The sequence below is a fragment of the Hylobates moloch genome, unplaced genomic scaffold (genome assembly GCF_009828535.3).
Source record: "Hylobates moloch isolate HMO894 unplaced genomic scaffold, HMol_V3 SCAFFOLD_16, whole genome shotgun sequence".
NCBI classification, from domain to species: Eukaryota; Metazoa; Chordata; class Mammalia; order Primates; family Hylobatidae; genus Hylobates; species Hylobates moloch.
The window spans coordinates 35,760,253-35,778,978 of record NW_026652291.1 but is presented as its reverse complement, the minus strand read 5'-3'; the positions used below and the strand labels follow the sequence as shown (position 1 = coordinate 35,778,978).

Genomic DNA, 18,726 nt, shown 5'->3' with positions numbered 1-18,726 from the left:
CCCTACCAAGCACCTGACATACAGGAGGTGCTTTGTAAATAGTAGCTGTCATTACTACTATTGTATGTAATAACCATAGCAACTGAGATTCCATGTACTTATTCTGAACCTTGTCTCTCACTTTCAGAGAGCCAAACTCCTCTGTTCTGCCCTGCAAGCAGTAAAGGCACACACTCCTTGTTAGATTCCTGGGAGATGAAAGGAATACCATGCCTCCTGACTCTTATCATAGGAGTGACTACCTCATCCTGATTGGCCCAGGAATGTCCTAATTTTGGCACTGGAAGTCCCATGTGCCAGGAATCCCCTTAGTCCCAGGCAAACTGGGATGGCTAGCTATTCTACTCACCACTAACTGGGACTAATCTAACCCCCATGCCATTTTCCAGCACCTAGATTTAGAGCAGAGTATTAAGATTTGTGCTGGAAATTGGCCGGGTGTGGTGGCTCGTGCCTGTAATCCTAGCACTTTGGGAGGCAGAAGCAGGCTGATCACTGAGGTCAGGAGTTTGAGACCAGCCTGGCTAACATGGTGAAACCCCATCTCTACTAAAAATACAAAAATTAGCTGGGCGTGGTGGCACACACCTGTAGTCCCAGCTACTCGGGAGACTGAGACAGGAGAATCCCCTGAACCTGGGAGGCGGAGGTTGCAGTGAGCTCAGATCATGCCACTGCACTCCAGCCTGGGCGACAGAGCAAGACTCCATCAAAAAAAAAAAAAGATTTATGCTGGAAATCTGGAAGGACCCAGGAATATTAGCTCAAAAAGCCATCTTAAGTCCTTTTAGAATAAGGCAGGGTCTGAATTAAAAAGTGAAAATAAAAAATTAGCTCTGGTTTAAAATTCATTATGTTAGGTGGAAGAAACAAAAAATCAATTATAAAGGCCACATATTTGTATGATTCCATTTATAGGGAGTGCTCAGAATAGGCAAATGTATAGAGACAGAAAGTAGATTGTTGGTTGCCTAGGGAGGGAGGCAGGGAAGGTGGTAGGGAGGGAGGAAATGGGTAGTGACTGCTAATGGGTATGGGATTTTTTTTTAGGGTCATGAAAAGGTTCTAAAATATTGTACAACTCTGTAAATATATTAAAAACCATTGAATTGTTCACTCTAAATGTACAATTGTACCTGTACAAATTTGTACAATTTGTAAAGTTACATAAAATAAATCTACAAATTTAAACAGTGAATTGCTGGTATGTGAATATCTCAATAAAGCTGTTAATTAATTAATTTATTTGGGACAGAGTCTCACTCTGTCACCCAGGCTGGAGTGCAGCGGCGCAATCTCAGCTCATTGCAGCCTCTGCCTCCCAGGTTCAAGCAATTCTTGTGACTAGCCTCCCACATAGCTGGGATTACAGGCGTGCACCACCACGCCAGGCTAATTTTTATATTTTTAGTAGAGATGAGGTTTTGCCATGTTGGCCAGGCTGGTCTTGAACTTCTGGCCTCAAATGATAAGCCTGCCTCAGCTTCCCAAAATGCTGGGATTACAGGCGTGAGAAAACTGTTAAATTAAAAAAAAAAAAAATCTTAAAAATTTTAAAGAATTTTATTTTAAAAAATCTGTGATCCCTCCCACTTGAGAATGTCTACGTCTAAATTATTCTTAACCTTCATCTTGTGAGATCTTTTCAATAGCAGAAAGATAATATTCACCCCAGGCCAGGAAGTACCATTCCATTTTGTGGGTGAGAAGAGCAAGTTTTGTCACTCTACCGAAAGGCCAAGGAATTCAGATAGGAGAGAAAAAACAGGGATGACCGGTTTATAAAGGAGAGACTTGATCCTGTTCTGGCAATCAAACAGAAGGAAAGTAACCACTGTAACCAAGTCTGGAGACTGGGGCAGGAAAACCCTGAACCAGAAGGCAGAGGTTGCATGACCATATCATCCACTACCTGGCGACAGACAAACCTCAAAAAAAAAAAAAAAAAAAAAAAAATAATAAAAATAATTTGGAAAATACTTTTCTGTGGCACTTTGGGGCTCAACCAAAGTGCCACAGAAAAGTAGAAGCAGCAGCCTTGGGAAGATTCTGAAGGGTAAGTAGAGAAGGCCTTCAAGATTGAGGAAACAGCATGGGCACCTGGTTTGTGACAGATGTGACAGGAATGGCTTGTTAGAGACCAGCAGGTGGTATGGGGAGGCTGGAGTGGGGTGTGTGGAGGGATGGAGAGCATTTGGACCCGATTGTGGAGAGCACAGGATACTACAGTCCTTGCTGATGAGTTTGAGTTCATTCTGTGGACCCTGAAGGTCTGGGAGAGGTTTTTTTTTTTTTTTTTTTTGAGACAGTCTCACTCTGTCACCCAGGCTGGAGTGCAATGGCACGATCTCGGCTCACTGCAACCTCTGCTTCCTGAGTTCAAGTGATTCTCCTGCCTCAGGCTCCGGAAGAGCTAGGCTTATAGGCATGTGCCACCACGCCTGGCTAACTTTTGTATTTTTAGTAGAGAAGGGGTTTCACCATTTTGTCCAGGCTGGTCTCAAACTCCTGACCTCAGGTGTTCTGCCTGCCTCGGCCTCCCAAAGTGCTGGGTTTACAGGCGTGAGCCACCGCGCCCGACTGAGGATTTTTGGGTAGTGATGGACAGATCTGCATAGGGTCTCACAAGGGATTTTATAAGGTGGCAGTTCTTGCATGCAATTACTGAGCCTCTTAATGGCCAAACTGACCTCAGTGCACAGCCAGGGGCTCAGTTACCTCGGCAGTTGATCTGACCTGAACCATCCATGCCTGCTTTCTTCCCTTTCCTTGCTTTCTTTTTCTCCTTCTCTCCATTCGTCTTCTCCAATTCTTCCTCCATCCCTTTCCCTTGCTTCCTTCTCCCTTGTCCCCTCCCTGAGCCTTGGGTCTGCCTGGCGTGTTCCTGCTGCCCACACTGATTTGGTTGTGCTCTGCTGCAGACCCAGGTAGTTCTGAAGTGTGCTTTTCAATCTTCTAGTAGTCTGGGCAATGTGGCCCCAAATGAGCAAGAAGGGAAGGGTCCCCATCTTCTCTAATGAGTCTGGACCCAAGAAGGCAAGGAAGAAAGAAGGCAGAACAAGGATAGGCTTATGAAAAAGGCATTATAGCTACAAGCTACAGGTTGCTGTGGGGCCCAGAAGGGAAGGGTTCTTTTGGGGATGGGTCTGTGTGCATGGGGAGGAGCATCCTGTTTATTTGGTTCAAGCTACTTCACAAGGACATGCCCTGTTAATTCACAGCGCTTTTCCTGAAAGCCTACTAGAACTAGGCCTGGTGAGAGGCCCTGAGGTGTACCCTTTTGTCCAAGAGCATCTGGGAGAAGGGGCCTGCCTGACCCAAGCTGCGGCAAAGACACAAGTCTGTAGGTCCAGATGTGGACTCTACCACTGATTTACAAGTAGGAGTTCCTTAACATTTATTGAGGACCTCTGAGACTGACACGCTGCAAGGCCCTGGGGCACAAAGATAAAAAGCCAGAGTCCTCCCCATCAAGGTGCCACGGGCCCTGTAAACACATAAACCGAGGACACACTGCATGAGAGATCACCAATAAACGATGTAGCCGTACAGTGCACAAACTGCTCACTCAGATGTGCTAGAAAATAGCCCCAGAAGGCAAGGCTCAAGAGGGGAAATACAGTTAGGAATGTGGCAAGCTTCTAGCCCGGACTCTACCAGTCCTGGCTCTGAACTGTGATTTTCTCAACCTTGATATCCCTTGTGTGCTTTTAGTATGCTGAAGGATCACTCACTTCGGAATGCTAGTGAAAATACAGATTCCCAAGTCCGACCCCACTGAATCACAATGGCTGGAGGTGGGGCCCCGAATCTGCATTTTCACCCCCACCCACCCCCCGGGCAGCTTTAATGTTGGCAGGCTAGGAGCCACAGTTTGGAGTACTGCTTAACAGGGAGATAATACCCTGCTTCAGAGCTAGGTCAGACGAGCAATTCAAGAGCTAACAAGGCAACATGCGCCAAAAGGCTTGTAAACCTGAGGGCAGTACAATTCTTTGCAAATAATAGTAATTCAATAATGCAAATAATAATAATAGTAAACGAACTGGAGAGCGCACTGCAAACGCCGCATAGTCCAGCTGAGTCGGTGCCACCGCCGCATCCACTCCAGCGCAGAGGACTGTCCCTTTAAGGACCCCCCACCTCCCCAACCGCGTCGCTTCTCCAGTGGGTACCTGGCCCGGCCGGCGGCGCGTGCGTGCGGGGCCTCCCAGCTGGGCGGTCGCGGCGACGCGACGCCGGCGCGACGCCGGCGCTGTTGCGTGCGCGTCTGGCCCTGCCCCTTTCCCGCCCCTTCCCCGCCCCCTCCCCTCCGCGGGGCCTCCCCCGCCCGCGCGGTACAGCTGGGTCAGTGACGCTGGCGCTGCAGCCGCCGCTACCGCCGCGTTCTATTCTCCGAAGCCGGCGACCGCCCCGCCGCCTCCCTCCCTCCTGCCCGCTTCCTCTGCCCACAGCGCCAGAGCGAGCTAGACAAGGGCACGCGGGGCCTCGCCTAGACCCGAGAAGGCTGCGGGCGCGCGCAGGCGGCGGCGTGGAAGCGGTGAGCGCCCCCATCCCGGAGGTTTCCGCCGGCTCCCGGGTGAGTTGTCACTGCGGCCGGGGGGCGGCGGGGCCGGCATTGTGCCACCGACGCGCCCGGCCGGCTGTCAGGGGCGCGGGACCAGCGCGCACAGCCCAGGAGTGACACTGGCCGGAGCCCCGGCCGGCTTCGGCGGCTCCCCGCGCTTCTCTGCGCCGGCCCGCTGTCACCCGGCCGCGAGCTGCGCCGCTGGGAGCCCCGCGCTGGCGTGGCGCGGCCAGCCGGCCAGCAGTGGGGGCTGCGCGGCCGGGGGGACCGGCGGCTGGTTTGCGGCCGGGAACTTGGTGACCCGCGGTCCGGGGCGCGCCGTCCCGCGTCGCTGCCCGGGCGGCGCCGGAAGAGCCAGACGCCGTGCCGATGGGTGCAGAGGAGGTAGGCAGAGGCCCTCTGTGCCACTGTCATTACTGCCCTCAGCCCAGCAAAGCTGCGGGGCTTGCGCTCGGGCAGGGCTGGCTTAGAGAAGGTGGATTTTCTGAGGAAATTTCAGAGCCCGCCTGTGCGCACCGCAGCATTCGGGAGCCCCCGCGCCTCGGCTGCTCTTTAATCTCAAAAACTTTTCTTGTTAACCAGGCGAAACTCCCCGAAACCAGCTCTTTTCTTTCAAAAAGTAGGCACGTACATACAGACTTTCTTTTTTTTACACTTGGTTTTGAGACCCCAGCTATGAGTGTGGATCTGACTCTCCCTCATGGGAGTCGTGGCTGGGGAGCTGCTGAAGTGGAGAAAAGTTACCCTGGACGAATTTAGGAGCAGGAGGGGGAGGTGGTTATGGGGACAGCAAGACCCAGGAGCAAAGAGGCGTCAAAATAAAGTCTTGGGCTGGTTAAAGGGAAGTTGGCGTTTGGGCAAGGAGGCCTAAAGCTGTTGTTCCCACAGAATTTTCTTTCGGTGGCAGGCGACGTGCTGGGCTTTGTTGCTATCGCTAACTGGGCTCCTGTGTGCTCTTCCAGAGGTGCAGTAAGATTACTCAGTTCAATTAGGCCTAGGGATTTACTCTCTTTTTTGATCTACAGAGATGGGAAGTATGTCTTTCCACGCTTCACAGTAGTTAATTCATTTCTTGCTGTTTTCGTTCCTCTGATGTAAAAACATACATAGGAGTTACGCACACACACCTTTTCTGTTTTGGGAATTCCACACCCAAATTGTCACCATCTAGTGGAGGCTAGTAGAGACATGTGCTTGGCACTGACTTCTGAGTTCTCTGGGCTTTGTGTTTTTAGCTAGAAGCATATTCAACCAGAAATTAAAATTTTCCTAGAGTTGGGGGAGGTACGTCTGCATCTCAGCAAAGAAGGTATTCAAGCAGCAATAATATGGAAAGGTTCTTGAGGACTTACTGAGTACCAACCTTTGTGCTAAGGGCTTTACTCTTTTGAACTCGTTTAATAACAGACTTTTGAGTAGATATTATTATCCCAATTCTTCTAGTTGAGACCCAAACCAAACAAGTTAAATAACTCGCCTATGTCACATAGGTTTCTCATGGTGGAGCCCACAGTCTGAACTACTAGATTATACTGCTACTTTCTGGTTTGTTTACCTTTTGGTAAAATTGAACCTGGAGTCTTTCTAAAACCTTCTCAAAGCACTGCTGCTTCAGGCTGTTTCTCAGATCATGAGCATTCTAAACTCTTTCTCCTGGGTATACACTTACAGTATGTTTGCATAAGATTCATTTGTTCATTCTTTCATTCAGTACTCCCAAGTAGTTATGTGATACCGAACGTATGCCAGGCACTGTGCTAGGTATTGCAGGTACTGCACTGAATAAGTCAGAATCCAGCTCTCATGGACTCACAGCCTTTAAGTCAATTTGTCTTGGTTTATGTTGTTAGCTTTCATTGTTGGCCATTTGCTGCCGAAGGAACTTCTGCCCAGCGAGTTAAACAGAGGACAGTATTGGTATGAGTCCTGAGAGATAGGACTTCCTGTCTACAGAGTAATTTTTTGGATACTGTAGTAGAAATGGCATATGAAACAAATCCTCACTTACACCTAGATAGAGACAGGTGCCAGGGTGCTCAGTGTTTAAACCCTGAGAGCAAACCCACTGCCAAATGGGCGAGTTTGACTTCTTTCGCTGAAGCCTGCCTTCTGAAAGCCCAGAATTTGGTGAGATAGAAGAGGAGGAAGGGTAGAATTAGGTGTTACAGATACAGGCTGGCAGATAAAGAGACCTCAGCACTTGTCTGTTTTCCTGGCCAGTCTCTGAGGTGTGGTGATTGAACTTGTGTTCTTTTTTCTTTTTTATTTTTTTGAGATGGAGTCTCGCTCTGTCACCCAGGCTGGAGTGCAGTGGCACAATCTCGGCTCACTGCAACCTTCGCCTCCCAGGTTCAAACGATTCTCTGCCTCAGCCTCCTGAGCAGCTGGGACTACAGGTGCGTGTCATCACGCCTGGCTAATTTTTGTGTTTTTAGTAGAGACTTGGTTTTACCATGTTGGCTAGGCTGGTCTCGAATGCCGGACCTCAGGTGATCTGCCCGTCTTGGCCTCCCAAAGTGTTGGGATTACAGGCGTGAGCCACCGTGCCTGGCCTGAACTTGTGTTCTTATGTAATGGTGCATCTCTCAGTAGGGGATATCCTCCTTTGCTCTTTTGGTGGGGCAGCAATTCCTGTAGCAGCCACACACACCCCTTCCAAAAGGTAATAATTCATCTGGTTTCTTTAAAGTTAGAACTTCTTTCAAGTTTATTGCTACTAAGCATTGTTTCACTCCCTCCACACTTGTCAATTTCCCACATAAAAACTTGGCTTTTGCTTCAGATATTTTCTTCTGCCCTTTTTTCATATCCTTAGCTTTTCTGACAACCAAGTTACTACTGGTATCATTTGTAGGCTGGGAGAAATACAGCATCTTTTAAAAAAAATAGTGAGGTACATACTCTTCCTCATTTCAGTACCAAACAAGTGAACTGTGGAGAATGAAGCAGAACCACTTGCCAGCAGAGAGGGAAGGCCAGAGGGCACACATGGTTGTCTTTCCCCTCTAGTTCCCCATTTACTAAGAGACAGTTCACACTTGCAGGCCCGAATGTCAGCAGATCCACTGGGCCTAGGTTGTGTAATTGCCTTACATGAAGTGAGTTATTAAGCTCCTGAATTGACATGCTATCTCCTAGTTGAAGCTGACAAGCAGTATTTATTTTCCCTCTTCTTTCTGTCTGGACACTATGGAAGTCTTGTTAGAAGGTGTTTGCTCAAGCAGTGGGAGAAAGATCAGAAGGAGCCAATAGAGGAAGGAGCCCCATGTCTTGTCTTCTTTTCAACTTTGAGAGCAAACATTGCTTTGTTGCAGACTTGAATGTTGAGGATTAGGACATTTGGTTAAAGGTAAGCTTTGCGACAAATGCAAAACTAGGGGAAATAGAGACTCTTTCCCCAGGTTTCTCATGAGCTCCATAGTACTCAGGAACCTTTGGGTGGACTGTCCTTGTGCATCAAGATCTGTTCACTCCACCCCTGGCTTGGATTCAAGGCAACAGCCATTGTATGTGCCTTGGATGAGTGTAAGTTTGTGTTTCTGTGTAAGAACCTTTCATCTTAAAAAGTACAAGTTCTGGGGAAAGAGGTACCTCTTACAAGGCTTAGGTTTTCGCAGCAGAGCCTGTTAGGCACCTGTGTTCTTCTTGTGCTGATATGTCTGCGATGGTGTCCTTTTTCTTCCCTTTTTAGTTTTTTTTGGCCTGGAAACCAGCAGGGTGCCTCCATTTGCTCTCTCATCCTCTGGTTCTTACTTGAGTGTGGAAGTTGCTCCACTGGTGGACCTTGCAGTGGCACTGAGCTGGGTCACTTCAGCTGTGAAAGGCCAACTGTGCTACTATCAAGGCTTGGGACAGTTAAGCGTCTGTGAAGGTACTGGATACAGCGACAGCAGGAAGTGCAGCAGTGAGAACTGAAACTAGTTTCACAGACTGTGGTGTTGCCTGTAATGTAGTCTCCCTCCCTGGCTCTTGTATCTCAAAAAAGGAAAATAGCCACCCTTGAAACATCTGAAGGCTGCGTGCCAAGAATTCACACAGTACTCCTGAAACAGGATATTACTGAAGCATTTTTCTCAAACAGAAACAGATGTAGTTCCCTGTTACTGTCGCCAGTGTTAGTAGATCCTTAAAATTACCTGATAGCAGTGTGCCCTTAAATGTACCCCCCCACACACACACATACACAAGTGTTTTATTTTATTTTTTGGCAAAGCCTCCTTGCTTGATTTGAGGGAAGTTAGCCTGGGATTCTTGATGACAGTAATAGATCTCAGTGGGTTCACAGACGGCAGAGGTGGTGACTGACAATTCTTTATTACTCAGAAGAGGATCTTCTCTGGTGAAAAATGATTCAGGATTCTGCAGTTGGAGATTGGATACAAAACCTCAGAGAAGGGACACAAATAGAGATCTTTCTCAGCCTCCCCTTTCTTGCCACCCTTTGTAGTGGAGAGGGAATGTCTAATCTTTCCAAGTTCAACCTACTGCCAGCAGTGACTTGCCTTCACCCACAGAAATTTAAGATTAGAGTGTGGAATTGCCCTTTATGTAAACTGTCCTTGCTGAAATTTTCTTTGGCTAGACTAGGCTTCAGCTTCTGACAAAGACAATAAAATGAAACTGGCTTCTGGGAATGGCATAAGAGCCTGTTTATCCAATTCTTCCTTTAGATTGTTCTCAGTTGAGCTCAGCAAACTAAGTGGACGGAGTCTTGCAAAAGGTAACTGCAAAAAGGGAACAAGGTGATTTTGCTTAATTTGCATTTTAAATTATAGCAGTCTATGCAAACTGTTTGAAGGAAGACTGAGAGATGTTTTTCGGTGGGGAGGCACAAGATTACAGATAGCTTGGAAAATAAAAGGGAAAAAAAATCAGCATGATTCTACCACCCTAACATAAACATAATGTGTATTCTGTTTTTTCCATCTTCAGCTGGTAGTACTTGTACATTCAGCTTTGTATTTTTTTCACTTAGCTTTTTTTTTTTTTTAACAGGTCATAAAATTCACCCATTTAAAGTACAATTCAGTGGTTTTTAGTATATTTACAGAGTTGTACATCTATCACCATAATCTAATTTTGGAACATTTTCATCACCCCAAAAAGTCACTCCCTATTTCTCTACAATCCCACCTAGCCCTAGGCAACCACTCATCTTTCTCTCTCTATAGATTTGCCTATTTGGACGTTTCATATAGATGGAATCATATGATATGTGGTCTTTAATAACTGGCTTCTTTCACTTAGCATAATGTTTTGAGGCTCATTCATGTTTTAGCATGTATCAGTACTTCATTCCATTTTATTGCTGAATGCTGTTCTGTTGTACTGATATACCACATTTTTATTCATTCATCAGCTGATGGACAGTTGGGTTGTTTCTGTTTTTTGGTTATGAATAATATTGCAGTATTGCTAAGAACATGTGTGTATAAGTTTTTCTGTGGGTATATGTTTTCATTTCTCAAGGAGATATCTTTAAAGCTGCATCCATCCATATCTATACTTTGAGATTAACATTCTACTAGGTGATGCAGTTTGTTTGAGGAAGAACAGTGTTTTAGTAAACTCTTGGTCCTACTGTGGTATTGCGGATATTGCCCTGAATCAAGAAAAGGTGCCACCAAAAAAAAAAAAAAAAAAAAAAAAAAATCCAAAACCCAAAAACAAAAAGAGAGAATCCTGTTTTTAAGTTTGAACTCTCCAGTAGCATTGTTTCCAAATATTTGGTGCAGAACTTTAACCATTGGTGAGAATTGACAGACGTGATAGTGCCTAAATTCAATGCACATGTACTGCTGCTTTAAAAAAATGAAGAGGATTTTCAATGCGAAGCCTAGGCTCTAAATCTCATCTTTGTGTTTTATAGAGAGAACTTTAGCATGAACCCCCAAAGCCTTCCTTATCAAATGTGATTTATAGTTCTCAAAGCTTTTCCTTTTCCTGTGAAAAATTCCATGCCAGGGTTCTGTGCACCTCCTCAAAGGCTTCTGCTAGGTTGGGGAGTGGAATGCTTATTGAACAGAGAGCCAGCCAGCAAGGTAGGGAGGAAGGAGAGGGTCTGAGTGCCCTGAAAATGTAGATCTGAGAAAGAGTGCTCTTTAGGGCAGCCCCCACAGGGCTTTTCCAGGTGGACCTCAGGTGTAACCTGAGGTTAAAAACAGATCATGCGAGACACAAAAAGGAGCAGATGGTGCTGCTTGGAGTGTCATTTCCTCTACAGGATGTGTCCCTGTGTGGTTTTATATCATGCCAACCATATTAATGAAATAATGCAACAGAATGTCTCCTTTTGCCCTTGTTCTAATTGGAACCACAGGTTGAGTTTCCCTAACCTGAAATATGAAGTGCTTCAAAATCTTAAACTTTTTGAGCACCCACATGATGGAGAATTCCATATGTGACCTCATGTTTTAGGTCACAGTCAAAACTACCTTCAGGCTATGTGTATTAGGTGTAAATGAAACATAAATGGATTTTGTGTTTAGACTGGTGTCCCATCCCTGAGATACCTTATGTGTATGCAAATATTCCAAAATCTAAAACATTTGTGATCCCAAGCATTTCTGATAAAGGACACTCAGCCTGTACTAGCACTTGTGACCAACAGCTAGTCTTGCTTTCAACAGCTAGTCTTGCTTTCCCTGATCCTAGATCCCTACTAAAAGATCTTGAAAGTGTGCATATGCAGGCTACCTAATGATTTAACAGAGGATCAAGATGGTTACACTGCAGAGAAACAGGAGGGATAGGGCACATGCCCTTTGTCCAGCAAGACGGACAAAAACTAGGAACTTGAATTGTCTTCTCTGGGTTCCTGTATCTGGAGCCAAGGCCAAGGATCAGTTCTTCTAGAAAGTTCCCTCCTGTGTGTGTGTGTAAATGTGTGTGAATGCAGCCATAACTTCCTGCCAAAACTCATTGCCAAAAATTTTGTGATTTGAAGCAGGCCCTACCTGTTAATGCAAATTCGATTCTCAAATCCTAAGAGTTTCCAAAGGTTGAGTGAAGTGAGATGAGACTCTTAGTTGAAGATCCAGATGCTTCACTGTTGCTATCTAGATGCTACCAAAACTCCCAGCACAACACAGTATATGAAGAGAGGCTCTAGGTTCATGAAATGTTAGAGTTGGAAAAATGGGCCTTTGGGGTTCTTTTTATTCTACCTCCTCATTTTAAAGAAATGCAAATGGGAAATGGATGCTTAGAGCTGACTTGCCTGAGAGGTGAAAGGGCTAGTGGAGAAGACAGGGCCCCTGATTCCTAGTCTAGTGCTTTTCTTTCCCGGTGTGATCACCTCTTTGTTTCTCCCCCTCCTCTGGGCCTGGTCCAGGAATGGGGGTTGGGAGTCCAGCAGGGTGTCGTGGTTCATATTTTTGGGAACAAATTCAAGTTACTTCTGTGATTGTAGTTTTGAGTCTAATAGTGAAATTACAAAGGCAATGAGTCATTAAGTCCAATTCTTCTGAAAGAAAACTGTTCTTAAAATGGGTGCAGAGCCCTCAGGGCTGCTCTGCCTATGGAGTAGCCATTCTTTATTCCTTTACTTTCTTAATAAACTTGCTTTCACTTTAAAAAATCGGTGTAGTTGTGTTCAGGCTGTGCCTGCTTAACTTTTAAATCTCTGTGCTGTGTATCTTTGCCATTCAAAAACGCCACCTGGCCCGGTACGGTGGCTCACACCTGTAATCCCAGCACTTTGGGAAGCTGAGGTGGGACAATTGCTCAAGACCAGTTCAAGACTAGCCTGGGCAGCATAGTGAGAGTCCACATGTCTACAGAAAAAAAAAAAAAAAAATTAAAAATTAGCTGGGCACGGTGACACACACCTGTAGTCCCAGCTACTTGGGAGGCTGAAGTTGGGGGATCGCTTGAGCTTGGGAAGTCAAGGCTGCAGTGAGCTATGATGGTGCCACTGTACTCCAGCCTGGGTGACACAGTTAAGACCATGTCTTAAAAAAAAAAAAAAAAAAAAAACCACTTGACCCCAGGCCAATGGGATGTGTTCTCTGTCTGGGAGAACTGATCCCACCCCCACACCCCATTAATCAACCAAACCCTTCAGAGCTGTGTCTCGACTTCCTTGGGCTTATCGTATGTGGAATCAGCTACCCACCTAAATGCAGCGTGAACACACATCTATAACTGTATGTCTCTAACCAGGCATGAAGGAAGCAGGTCATATATACTGGCTTTCCCCATCCCAGAAAGCCAGTGAACAGAGTCTTGTGTTTAGTGGGTGCTGCTGTTTCAGTTGGCACGCTTGAGGCATTGCTAGAAAATTAACCAATGATATGTTATCTGGTCCACCCCTTTATCAATCCTCCATCTGCCTCCAGGTAGAAACTCTGCCATGGGAAGGCTGTCTGTCTCCTTGTTTCTGTCTTGTCAGAATTTTGCTTGTTACACAGCAAAATAGCAAGAAAAACAGGCTCTAAGTTTCATAAGAATTCATCAATCCATCTTTCCTTTACATGTACCCTCAAGTCATAATAATTTGTGAGCTGATAATCTGGTTAGGCTATGATGTCAGGCTGGTGGGAGGCTGGTAGGTGGTTGCTGCAGAAACTAAAGGGAAGTAAGTCTAGTTGTCTGGCAAATAATTAGTGGATGCCTGTTCTAGGCACTAGGTATACAGTTGTGAACAAAGAACAAAATGGACATAGTACTTGGTGGCATGGAGTTAGCATACTGCGGGAATACTCATGAGGTTTTTAATTTGAGAGTAGTGTTGGAGGAATCTTTTGTGTACAGTAGACTTTCAGCTTGACTGTTTGGGATTTGTCAGTTACTTCTGTGTTCCAAACCACAGTCATCCTGGAAGGGAAGAACTTGAAAACTATCGTTAGAGAGTTCCCCCTAGGCTCCCCATTAAATAAATGAATTGTCTTTCTCTGCAGTGAGCTAGGTCTAGGAGTTTGGTGTGTTTTGAGGATTCCTGTTTCTTGCTTTATTTAATCAACCAGTTTTTAATCTGGGAATGTTTTCAGACCCTGACATATCCTATTTTTAATTAAAAGAAAAAAGGAGATGTGGGTTCAACTATGAGAAATTGGGAGAAGGGGAATAAGAGGATCAGTGGCATGAATTCCTTAGGGAATCTTTTTTCTTCTTCCATCTCCCTCAAGCCTCAATTTTAGTTAGAAATGTTGATTTGTGAGATCCCTTTTCCTGATATATCTGTGGCTTTACAACCTGCTGGGGACAGTAAAGGACCTAGTTCCAATAAGCATACGCCCTCCCGCTATGTTTTACCTCTTTGGGTGGCCATCTCTGTGTAGGCCCTGGTTCCAGGCTGACATTGGAAGTTCCCTGAGGTCGGTGACTGTCTGATCCACTTCTTTGTACCCCCTCCTGGATTAATTGGATGATTAATAAATGATTGACCAGGTGTAGGGGATTAAAATAACAAGTATGGGAGGGCAGGGTGACTTTGAGGTTATGAGCCTTGATGACAAGGAATGAAAGAGTGGTATTATTGATGAAATTCTAAAAATGGAGTCATCCAGAGGGAGGCCTGGTTTGAGTGAAAAACAAATAAAAACAGGGTGTTAAAAAGCTGTTAACATTCCCCAAGTTCACCCTGTCTGGTGGCAGGAAGACAGCTCAGGAACCATGGCAGTGGAAGGTGAAGGAGAGAGAGGGTATTGGAGGTTGTCCAGAATGTTTTAGCAAGGCCAATCAAAAACAAACTATAGGGCCCCCTTATCACGGGGCTGAAGACCAGAAAGTCATCCCTGCTAATTTTTAGGTAGCAGGTCTTTGTTTCTAGAATTCTGTTCTTTTAAAAGCCTTGGGAGGCATCATTCATTCCTGAAAGTCAACTTACACCTTTGCCTCTGTAGTTTGGAGAGAAATATATTTAGTATCCAGTGTGTCAGGTTACAGGCAGGGAAGTAGTTAACACTTTTCTCTTTGTTCTCCACAATTGAACTCTTTTTGGGGGGCAGTTCTACTGCTTCTGGAGTTATATAATTGTGTAGGTCGTCTCCTTTGAAGGTCTGTCCATGCTTTTTTTAAAGCACATCGTTGAAAGAAGGGTGCTCTGTACAAATGCTGACACGCTTTTCTCTTGGGTTATACGTGAGCAATGGTAGAATGAACAGACTTCGGGGTTTTGGTGTTGGTATAGCTTTCTGTGAATAGTGAAGATATTAAGAGGCTAATGTTAAGGCAGCAGGTGAGGTGTTTTTCAAGCAACACATCTGAACTCATTAATTGATCAAGTATTTGTCAGATGCTCTTTCCCATATACTAATTATGTCGCCACAGGAATTCTTTGCAGCACAAAAGTTTAACACTGAATTATACATTTTGAATTGTTCTCCAGTATTTTTTTGGCTTTTTTTTTGTTTTGTTTTTTGAAACAGGGTCTTGTTCTGTCGCCCAGGCTAGAGTGTAGTGGTACCATCGCGGCTCACTGCAGCCTTGACCTCATGGGCTTAAGCGATCCTCCCGCCTCAGCCTCCTGAATAGCTGGGACTACAGGCATGCGTCACCATGCCCGGCTAATTTTTTTTTAATTTTTTTGTAGAGACGGGGTTTTGCCACGTTGCCCAGGCTGGTCTTGAGCTCCTGGACTCAAGTGATCCGCCTGCCTCAGCCTCCCAAAGTGCTGGGATTACAGGCATGAGCTACCACCCCGGCCCTGTGTTTTGGTTAGTCTCTTCTCCTCATAGATTTCAACCCCCTTGAGGATGGTTTACGTTTCTCTGTGTTTACTGTGCAGACTGGACGTCCATATTGATAGCAGTAAAGATTTCTTCATCTTACAAACTGCTTTCTTTTCTTTTTTTGAGATAGAGTCTCACTCTGTTGCGCAGGCTGGAGTGCAGTGGTGCGATCTCAGCTCACCGCAACCTCTGCCTCCCAGGTTCAAGTGATTCTCCTGCCTCAGCCTCCCAAGTAGCTGGGATTACAGGTGCCCACCACCACGCCTGGCTAATTTTTTTATTTTTAGTAGAGATGAAGTTTCACCATGTTGGTCAGGCTGGTCTCGAACTCCTGACCACAAGTGATCCGCCCACCTTGGCCTCCCAAAGTGTTGGGATTGCAGGCGTGAGCCACAGCGCCTGGCCAAACTGCTTTAAGATATCGCATACTGTCAGGAAGATTGTACTCCCATTTTACAAATGGGAAAGATAAGACCTTTGGCAACCAGTATGCATTTGGTAGCAACTGTACTTGTATGTAGTAGTGATGTTAAGTCAGCTGGGGTTCAAATGCTAAATCAGACACTGGTATGAAAGCACATGTTGAGAGATGGGAAACCTCCTAGGATTGCAGACTTGATTAACTTGCCAAGGAACAGCAAACAGCAACACGATAGCAATAGTCCATTTTTGGTTCCTCCATCCCCATCTCGGCACAGGTACACTAAGGTCAGCATGTTTTTGTGTACTAATAGAACAAAAATATGAACATGTGCATACAGTCATGTGCAGTGTAATAACATTTTGCTGCATATATGATGATGGTTCCATAAGATTATAATGGAACTGAAAAATTTATATCACCTAGTGACATTGTAGCCATGGTAAGGTCATAGCACAATGCATTACTCACCTGTTTGTGGTGATGCTGGTGTAAATAAATCTACAGCATGGCCAGTTGTATTAGAGTCTAGCACATACAGTTATGTATAGTACATAATACTTGATAATAATGGTGTTTCTGGTTTATGTATTTACTATGTTTTTTGTTGTCAATATAGACTGTACTCCTTCTACTTAGGAAAAAACCCCCCAAAGAAACAGTTAACTGTAAAACAGCTTCAGGCAGATCCTTCAGCAGGTTTTCCAGGAGGCATTGTTACAGGAGATAACAGTTCTGTTACTGCCTTTGAAGACCTACTAGTGAAATAAAATGCTGAGATGGAAGATAGTGATATAGATGATCCTTACCGTGTGTAGGCCTAGGCTAATGTGTGTGTTTGTGTTTTAGTTTTTTAACAAAAAAAGATTTTTTAAAATAGAAAATAGCTTATAGATAAGGATATAAAAGAAAGAAAATATTTTGTCACAGCTGTATGTCTTAACCTAAGTGTTATTACAAATGAGTCAAAAAGTTTAAAATAATTAAAAAGTTTATAAAGTAAAAAAGTCACAGTAAGCTAAGGTTAATTTATAGAAGAAAAAATTTTTAAAAATGTGTAGCCTAAATGTACAGTGTTTATAAAGTCTACAGTAATGTACAGTAATGTCCTAGGCCTTCACACTCACTCTTCATTCACTCACTTACCCAGGGCAATTTGCAGTCCTGCAAGCCCCATTCATGGTAACTGCCCTATACAGATGTACCATTTTTTATCTTTTATACCATATTGTATTTTTTCTATGTTTAAGTATGTTTAGATACACAATCACCATCATGTTAGAGCTGCCTACAGTATTCAGTAACATATCTGCTGTACAGGTTTGTAGCCTAGGCTATGCCATGTAGCTGAGGTTTATAGTAGGTTATGCCATTTAGGTTTATGTAAGTACACTCTGTGATGTCCATACAACAACATTGCCTAATGACACATTTCTCAGAAAGTATCCGTGGAATCAGAGTGACCCTGCTTCAGTCTCAGTTCTGCCACGTATCAGCCATATGACCTTGAGCAAATTTAACCTCTTTAATACTTAGTTGTTTTCTTTTTTTTTTTTTTTTTTTTGAGAAGGAGTTTCGCTCTTGTTGCCCAGGCTAGAGTGCAATGGCGCGATCTTGGCTCACCGCAACCTCCGCCTCCTGGGTTCAAGCAATACTCCTACCTCAGCCTCCCAAGAAGCTGGGATTACAGGCATGTGGCACCATGTCCGGCTAATTTTTTGTATTTTTAGTAGAGACGGAGTTTCTCCATGTTGGTCAGGCTGGTCTCGAACTCCCGACCTCAGGCGATCCACCCACCTTGGCCTCCCAAATTGCTGGAATTACAGGCGTGAGCCACCGTGCCTGGCCGATACTTGTTTTATCATTTGTAGGATAGAAATGATGTTAACATTACCCATCTATAGAAGGGTGGCTACCAAAATATTGATGATTGCCTGGTGTGGGGAATTCTGGATGTGAATGGTAAAGGATAAAGGGAACTTTTAACTTCTTAAACTTGCTTTTTGTTTCATTTGAACTTTTTACTATTGGCATGTATAACTTGAATAATTTATTAAAATTACATTTAAAAGTACTCCCTTGTAGAATTTTATGAAAATCAAATGAGATGGGATATTTAAAAAGATGGGTATGTGCCTGACAACTAAAAGATACTCAGATGGCAGTTTGGGGAAGTATTAATTAGTGGCTGACCCTTTTGTAGTGTTAGATGTTCTGTCTGGCTGTGTGGCTTTGGGTAAGTCTCTTAACTTTGTTAAGCTCCAGCTTCTTTAACTGAAATTGGGAGTTAAGAGTAGTGTCTATTCGATGGGGGGGTTTGAGGATTAAATGATTCTAGATGGTTAAGCAGTTAACTCAGTATCTGGCACATATTAAGTACCCAGTAAATATTAACTGTTATCAGCTTTTATCCTCACAACCATGCTTGAAGAGAGGAGGCAGTTTTACCTACTTTAAAGTTACAGAAAATGAGGCATAGAGTAGTGGGTGACTTGTCCTAAGGCTAGATGTTGGGTTAGCAGCAGAAACGGGGCTGACGCCTACATGGTCTCCTTCATGTTTCGGTGCAGCCCTGTCAGAGTGGGTGGCAGAAAAACTACGGAGGCCTCGCGGATGTGCAGACAGGAAGCACTGGCCAGGACTGCGGATGTGAAACTCAGCAGAACATGGCCGGTCTGGACAGAGGGGGTTAGCAAGGGTCAATGTGGGGCTGAGTGAGAGAAGCCAGCTTAGGACCACATCCTTTTCCCACTTTCCAGGGCAGATGGACCACATCCAGAGTGATAAAGGGAGAGGCTTGTTTCCTCTCTCTGCCTCCTGGTCTTGTAGGTGGCACACTCTTTGCCACTCCCCTCGTGGGCTCAGTTCTCTGAACTCTGTCACATCTAGAAAATTCAGGTCTGGCCTTCTCTGTGAAACCGTCCCTGCTGCTGGAGTCCACACTGACAGCCACACCACCGAGTCTGCTCATCCTCTCCCGCTTTCAACCTGGACGGCCTGTATGAGGATGGCTTTGCTTCTCTAAGGAAGGCCTCTCTCCCTATACCACTTTAGTGCTCCCCGTG

At 45.0% G+C, this 18,726-nt stretch overlaps 1 protein-coding gene across 1 annotated transcript in view; it reads left to right on the top strand.

Annotated features, from left to right (window-relative positions):
• Window positions 1–4,319: 4,319 nt before the first annotated feature.
• Window positions 4,320–18,726, top strand: part of SUSD6 (sushi domain containing 6) — a 106,097-nt gene continuing 91,690 nt past the window's right edge. Inside the window, exon 1 of the mRNA XM_032135068.2 lies at window positions 4,320–4,579. The gene's annotated coding sequence lies outside the window, so the exon portion shown is untranslated. The remainder of the gene's footprint in view (window positions 4,580–18,726) is intronic.